The sequence below is a fragment of the Camellia sinensis genome, chromosome 15, assembly GCF_055761805.1.
Source record: "Camellia sinensis isolate YWXY chromosome 15, ASM5576180v1, whole genome shotgun sequence".
NCBI lineage: Eukaryota > Viridiplantae > Streptophyta > Magnoliopsida > Ericales > Theaceae > Camellia > Camellia sinensis.
Window position 1 is genome coordinate 136,258,348 of NC_138975.1, and position 6,000 is coordinate 136,264,347.

Sequence of the window (6,000 nt, forward strand, 5' to 3'; positions counted from 1 at the left end):
GTTGTTGCAACAATTGCTGGCCTCCCACCCTTCAGTGACCTCCCCGGTGATAAAACAGAGGTACCTGCCAAAAATGAACGAAAACCGATGCAAAACGAATGTTCGGGGGCCAAAACGCGCAGTTCGAGGTCCCGAAAATGCCTGTTAAACACCGAAAGCGGCATTCGGCCACGAAGTGGGTCTCTCAGACCTCAGTGTCCCTAAAAAGGGAGTAAATAAGATGCATGCTAAAAATCAGAACAAACGGAGATGGTTAAGCGGTCCCGAACCGAGGCACACGGCCAACGGTCCCGAAAAATCGGCAACCGGACTCCAAAATGGGCAAAATGGCCTACAGCCACAGAATGTAGCTCACGGCCACTGAGAGATGGTCTACAGGACCTCTCCCTCCCCTCAGGAAAAGAAACAGAGAAAACCGAGTCTGGTTCGCAAACCGAGGCAAGGCACAGAAGAGGATTCGGAAATCCAGAGGCAGGGCTCACGGCCGCGACTCTGAGACTTCTGAACGAGCACGATATGCAACATCACCAAGCGCTCTATCGGTGACGTCTGAGTCTTAAGGTCGGTCAAAAATGGGGTGTCTACACGCCCCAGTAGAAGTTTGAATTGAAGTCTGGTAGCCCCACAGAGCAAATGGAAGCTTATCTGGCCAGTCCCGGTAAGTTTCCACCATCTTCTGCAGAATACGCTTGATGTTCTTGTTGGCGGCCTCAACTGCTCCGTTGGTTTGCGGCCGATACGTAGATGACTTATGAAAAGTCACGTTGTATTTCTCCAACAAGCCGATCACTTCCTTCTTGAAGTGGGAACCATTATCTGAAATAATCTCATTCGGGATCCCGTAGCGACAGATGATGTTGTTCCTAATGAACTTGGCAACATGCGACGCCTTCAACACCGCATATGATTGGGCCTCAACGCACTTTGTAAAGTAGTCTATCGCGACCAAAATGAACTCATGCCCATTGGACCCCTTCGGAGTGACAGCCCTGATCACATTAATCCCCAGACTGAAAACAGCCATGGCGAAGTCATGTTGTACAGCTTCGACGGTGGGATGTTCATGCCATTTGCATGGATCTGACATTTGTGGCATCGCCGGACAAAGCCAATACAATCCTCCTCCATGGTGGACCAGTAGTACCCCTGTCTGAGGATCTTCCGGGCTAGCATCACCTCGTTCATGTGCGCTCCACACTCTCCTCCATGGATAGCCTCCATCAAGCGCTTGGACTCTTTAGCATCAACACACAGCTTATATAACCCGATATGACCTCTCTTATACAGTTTTCCTCCGCAGACGATGAACTGAGCAGCCATTCTTCGAATTGCCCTTTTGTCTTTGGCATTTGCCCTTGGTGGAAATGCCTCTTTTTCCAAGAAGTTCCAGACATCGTAATACCAGGGGTTCTCATCTTGTACCTCATCTATGGCAGCAATCAGCTCATAGGCCGGCGCGAATTTCTGTTCGATGATGATCGGACGCATCCGGACTCCAAAAGGGACGTCTATCATAGAAGATAGAATTGCTAATGAATCTGCGAACATGTTGTTCTCTCTTATCAGATGAGCAAAATTTAGTTTCTCAAACTGAGAAATCAGCATGTCCAAGGTTTGGTGGTAGATTCTCATCTTTTCTTCTTTGACTTTCCAATCCCCTTTAGCTTGAGATACAACAAGGTTCGAGTCCCCGATGACGTCCAACCGTTTTGCCCCTAGTTCTAGAGCTGCTTCTAGTCCAGCAATACACGCCTCATACTCTACTTCATTGTTTGAGACTTTGAACCGGAGTTTGAATGCTAGAGGTATACGGGAATTGTCGGGTGCTATCAGCAACACCCCTATCCCATACCCGTATTGGTTTGACGCTCCGTCAAAGTACATCAACCAAAACTCTTCTTCAACATGCAGAATGGCCTCATCTGGGAATAAGTACTCAACTACTTCATCCCCTTCCACTGGGTGATCGGCTAGGAACTCTGCTACCGCTCTCCGTTTCACTAACTTGCGTGTTACATACTTCAAATCGAATTCGGAAAGCAGAAGAAACCAACGGGCTAGCCTACCTATAAGTGCCGATTTCTCAAAGAGATATTTGATGGGATCTAATCTCGAAACCAGTATTACAGAGTGAGCAAACAGGTAGTGCCGCAGCTTCCTGGTAGCCCATACCAAGGCCAGACAAGCCTTCTCCAGCGGAGTGTAGCGGAGTGTAGCGGGTCTCGTAATCCAACATTTTCTTTCTCAGGTAGTAGATAGCTCTCTCCACTTTATCCTCACGAGGGAGTTTCTAAGGGCCAAGCCGGATGAATTCCATGGCGGCCCCGATCCAAAGAAGGCAGACGAATGGTTAGAACAAACCGTGAAGACCTTTGATATGCTCCATATAGATGATGGCGAGTTGAGGGTGACCCTTGCTAGTTATTACCTCAAAGGTGACGTCGGTCAATGGTGGAAGTATGCAAAGGGCCGGATAGCACAAACATGGGAGGCATTTGTGACGGCCTTCCAAGATAAGTACCTACCTCTCACGGCTCGGGAGAGGTTAAGACAAGAATTCAAGGACCTTAAGCAATTGAATATGTCTGTGGCTGAATTTGAAGTGGCCTTTTCTAGTTTGTCCCGGTTTGCGCCGGAGTTAGTAGCGATAGAGGAGCGCCGTGGCTTTGAGTTTGCGCAGAGGTTAATGACGAAGATTTTGTTCAAAGTTGCCGGGAACATGATCCGAGAGTACGATAGCCTTGTGGAGGCGGCTGCACATGTAGAGATTATTATGAAGGTCGAGGAGGAGAGACTTCGGAATTCGAGGTCTAGAGGTCAAAGGTCTCAGGAGAACTTTAGGCCTAACAAGAAGGGCAAGAGCACTTTTTCATCCCAATCCTAGCCGCAGTAGCCTAGATCCACTTTCCCTTTACCTAGTGTGGGTTCGGGGAAGAGTGCACCGAGTGGGTTTTCTTACTTCAAATGTGGCCAACCGGGTCACAAGGCCTTTGCATGTCCGCAGAAAGGAGGAGGACAGCAGATGTTGCCACCACCACCATCTAACTGATCTCAGAGTCAGTCTCAGAGTAGGAGCCAGGGGCCTACTTGCTTCTAGTGTGGTCAGTCGGGGCATATGAAGAGAGCATGCCCGCAGTTGGGAGGCGCATCTGGCGCTTCAGGGTCTAGGCAGACACAGAGCCACCTGCAGGCTCACTGAGCACAGGCTTCACGAGTTCATCAGGGAGCTGCTTCGGCTTAGTCAGTACAGCAGGCCTACACTCCGAGGGAGGAGCAGGGGGTTGATCAGAGGCCACAGGGGCGCGTGTATGCTGTCACCGTGCCAGAGCAGTTGCCGAGATCCTCAGTTGTGAGAGGTATTTTTATTGTGTGTAATTCTCTAGCCAATGTGTTGATAGATACGGGTGCGTCTCATTCATTCATATCTGCTGCATTCGCATCTGCGTTGGGGTTAGAAGTGGCATAGCTAGCGTCTCCACTCAGAGTAGAGTCACCAGTTAGGGGTAGAGTTGACTTAGACCAGGGGTGTCGTGATCGTGAGATAGAGGTTGCTGGGCGTAGACTCCCGTTTGCTTTTGTGTTGCTAGACATGTCCAGTTTTGATGTCATTCTAGGCATGGATTGGTTGACTTCGTATCGGGTAGTGATTGATTGTTTTCGTCGGAGGGTCACAGTGTGCACCTCGAGTGGAGATTGTTTTTACTTTCTGGGGGATAAGAGTGATCGGGCCCTATCGCCGGTATTTGATCCTAGTGGTAGAAATGAGCTTAGCGGTCTTCTAGCTACACTCTTGGATAGTGAGAGTGACAAGATTCGAGTTGAGTTGCCAAGGGTGGTGTGTGAATACCCGGAAGTGTTTCCCGAGGACCTTACTAGTTTGCCACCCCACTGGGAGGTTGAGTTCACCATCGACTTAGTGCCTGGAACGGCACCAATTTCCATGGTGCCGTATAGATTTGCACTTGCGGAGTTGCATGAGTTGAAGATTCAACTCTAAGAGCTTTTAGACAAGGGCTTCATTCGCCCTCATACGTCATCTTGGGGAGTGCCGGCTCTCTTTGCAAAGAAGAAGGATGGGTCATTGCGGTTGTGTATCGATTACCGCAAGTTGAACTGAGTTACTGTTAAGAACAAATACCCTTTGCCCAAAATAGATGACTTGTTTGACCAACTTAGAGGGTCTTGTTGCTTCTCCAAAATAAACTTGAGATCGGGGTACCATTAGTTGAGAGTCCGGGAGGAGGACATCCAGAAAACGGCCTTTCGTACGCGTTATGGCCGCTACGAGTTCCTAGTAATGCCCTTTGGTTTGACCAACGCACCGGCTTGTTTTATGGATTTGATGAACCAAATATTTAGGGAGTACTTGGATCGTTTTGTGGTCGTCTTCGTGGACGACATCCTTATCTATTCGACCTCGGATGAGGAACATGACACTCATTTGAGGACTGTGCTTGACTTGCTTAGGGAGCATCAGTTGTATGCCAAACTTGAGAAGTGCGAGTTTTGGCTCACCGATGTGAAGTTTTTGGGCTACGTTGTGTTAAGAAAGGGAGTAACAGTAGATTCCTCGAAGATAGATTCTGTACAAGATTGGGAGCAACGTAAGAATGTCTTTGAGATTCGGAGTTTCTTGGGGTTGGCGGGGTACTATCGTCGATTTGTAAGAGATTTCTCTAGATTAGTCGTGCCTTTGACTAGATTGACTAGAAAGGGGGTTAAATTTGTGTGGAGTGAGGCTTGTGAGAATTCTTTCCAGGAGCTCAAAACTAGATTGACCATGGCACCGGTATTGATCATTCCGGAGAGAGGGTTGGGGTATACTGTCTTTTGTGATGTGTCTCGGGATGGGCTTGGTTGTGTTTTGATGCAAGAGGGAAAGGTTGTAGCGTATGGCTCCCGACAGTTGAAAACTCATGAGAAGAATTACCCCACCCACGACTTAGAATTAACCGCAGTAGTGTTTGCCTTAAAGATTTGGAGGCATTATTTGTATGGTGAGAAGTTTGAGGTTTTCTCCAATCATAAGAGCTTGAAGTATTTGTTTTCCTGAAAAGATTTGAATCTACGCCAACGGAAGTGGATGGAATTTTTAGAAGACTATGATTTTGAGTTACACTATCATCTGGGGAAGGCCAATGTAGTGGCCGACGCCTTAAGTCGAAAAACTGTGAGTAGCTTGGTGAGTGTGGCCATTCGGGAGTGGGGTATGTTGGGTGAAGTCGGCAGGTTTGAATTGTAATTGGGTGAATCCGAAGAAGGTGCAACATTGTTTAGTTTGAGTGCTCAACCTGTCTTGATTGGCAAAGTTATAGAAGCACAACAAGGGAATCGCGAAGTGGAGTTAATTCGGGAGAGAATCTCCAATGGGAAGGAGGAGAAGGGTTTGAACATCCACTCAGACCAGAGTGTACGTTACTTAGACCGTTTGTTTGTGCCTGAATCTTGTAAGGAGGAAGTTCTTCGGGAGCTTCATCATTCACGCCTTGCAGTACATCCGGGAGGCAGCAAAATGTATCGAGACCTTAGCCGTCAGTTTTGGTGGAGGGGTATGAAGCGGGATGTCGCATCCTTCGTGTTGAAGTGCCTTACTTGTCAGCAAGTCAAGGTCGAGCACCAAAGACCTACGGGTTTGTTATAACCCTTACCTATAACCGAGTGGAAGTGGGAACACGTAACCATGGACTTCGTAGTTAGGCTTCCTAAAACACACCAGGGCAATGATGCCATTTGGGTAATTATTGACCGATTGACTAAGTCCACACACTTCATTCATATGCGTACTACTGACTCAGTTGAGCACCTGGCAGAATTGTATGTTAGAGAAATAGTTCGCTTCATGGGGTTCCAGTAACCATTATGTCAGATAGGGATCCTCACTTTACCGCCCGGTTGTGGCAAAGCCTTCAAGAGGCATTGGGAACCAAGTTAACCTTTAGTACCGCTTATCACCCTCAAACCGATAGGCAGTCGGAACGCACCGTTCAAATTTTGGAAGAT